General features: G+C 62.6%; 1 protein-coding gene across 1 annotated transcript in view; it reads left to right on the top strand.

The window, feature by feature from the left end:
- The first annotated feature begins 13 nt into the window (after positions 1-13).
- Positions 14-1,792, top strand: part of SMARCA2 (SWI/SNF related, matrix associated, actin dependent regulator of chromatin, subfamily a, member 2) — a 189,089-nt gene continuing 187,310 nt past the window's right edge. Inside the window, exon 1 of the mRNA XM_011988407.1 lies at positions 14-197. The gene's annotated coding sequence lies outside the window, so the exon portion shown is untranslated. The remainder of the gene's footprint in view (positions 198-1,792) is intronic.

Below are 1,792 nucleotides of genomic sequence, written 5' to 3' on the forward strand. Positions count from 1 at the left end.
CCAACTGCGGCGCGTCTTCCGGCGCCCGCGGAGGAGGCGAGGGTGGGACGCTGGGCGGAGCCCGAGTTTAGGAAGAGGAGGGGACGGCTGTCATCAATGAAGTCATATTCATAATCTAGTCTTCTCTCCCTCTGTTTCTGTACTCTGGGTGACTCAGAGAGGGAAGAGATTCAGCCAGCACACTCCTCGCGAGCAAGGTAAATATAACTTACAACTCTTTTCTCCTCTTTCCCCTCCCTTCGGCCGCCCCGCTGCAGCCGCCGCGCAAACCCCTCCAGCACCGCGCCGCCTTCGCCCGGGATTATTCATTATTATCCTAATTATTATTTATTGTGCATGCAAGGAGACCAAAACAAACAGGCGGGCCAACCGCCACAACAAAAAAAGCCCGCCTCCTCCCCGCGGGCCTCAGGTGGAATGCTGTAACGACAGCTCCCAGGCGGCCGTGGAAGAAACGAGAAAGTTTCAACCGAACCTTGCTGTTCTAATAATAACAGTAATAATTACTACTTCAAGGGGGCAAAGGAGGAAAAAAATCCCAACAAACCACAGCCTTGATCCTGAGTAGGCAGTCAGATGCGCTGCCAACTCAAGGTTGCAACACACACATTCGGCCAGGTTGCAATACCCCCCATCCCCTTAAAAGCGAGGCGGGGGGAGGGGGGTGGCAGCTGGAGGGGGAAGGCCTGGGGTACAGGGGAGGAGGATGGAAACGCTTCTGTTCATCCCGAGGTACCCTCCCCGGAAGAGTTGGAAGGGGAACGGGAAAGGAGGGCGAGGAGCCCAGGCTGGCGGCGGGGCGCCAGCGAACACTGCTGCCACCCGCTTCCCAGGGACTTGTTTAAAGGGCTCCGGCTGCGGAGACGTGAGCGGATCGCAGCGGGAGAAGCCCAAGCTGACGCGCAGAGGAGGCGGCGGCCACTGCCGCGGGGCCGGTGCGTGCCTGATCGGAGGTGTCACCTCCACTTTCCGCGTTTCCTCCGGCGTGGATGGGGACGCTGATTGGTAGGCAGGCCTTTAGGCAAAGGGGCTGACAGGGGGCTGCGCCCCGGGCGCTGCGGACGTCCCTGCCCCGGTACCTGGCGGCAGCGCAGGCTCGGGTGTTGAAGTTCGGGATGTCCGGCCCGGGCCGCACTGCTGGAGGGGAGGGAGGATGCCCCCAAGGAGGTCGGGCACGGAGGTGCTCGCCAGGCTCCGTTACCCTGCCCTTCCTCTCCCTGGGTCTGTGTTCTTTTGCTTCGCGTCTTCCCCTTGCTAGCGCCGCGGGAGCTGCGGGCGTGGGGCGCCTGCGATCGTGCGGGTGCTAGGGGCGCGCCGGGACCCGGGAGAGCCACGGCGGCTGCGGGCCAGGGAGGCCATGATCCGGATAATCTTCTCTGCCTGACTGTCACAAACAGGACCCGCGCACCATCGGGCAGCGGCGGTGTCATTCGCCCGGGAAGGGGAAGGGCTGCAGTGGGGAGGGAATAGGGGGGTGGCGAGGGCGGGAGGCGGGGAGACCGAGTAGGAGCCTCCTCTTAACGATGACACGCACTCCTTCCTTCTCGCTCCCTGCTCAGGAGTTTGCTTTATTCCCATCCCAATCTGGTTTACCCCTTCCTTTGCTCTCCCCCTCCACCCGGCCGTCCTCCCTCCTCCCGTTTGCGTTGCAAAACACGGCCATGCCATCTGCAAAGGTGTCGCGATGCACTTCCCTAAATAACCGGTCCGGCGCGCCAGCCCCTCGGCGCCCTCCGGTCGCAGGGCTCACAAGGAGTACAGTGCTCTCAGTGCCCCGCACCAGGCCTCGCAG

Source organism: Mandrillus leucophaeus, unplaced genomic scaffold (assembly GCF_000951045.1).
Source record: "Mandrillus leucophaeus isolate KB7577 unplaced genomic scaffold, Mleu.le_1.0 Scaffold329, whole genome shotgun sequence".
Lineage (NCBI taxonomy): Eukaryota > Metazoa > Chordata > Mammalia > Primates > Cercopithecidae > Mandrillus > Mandrillus leucophaeus.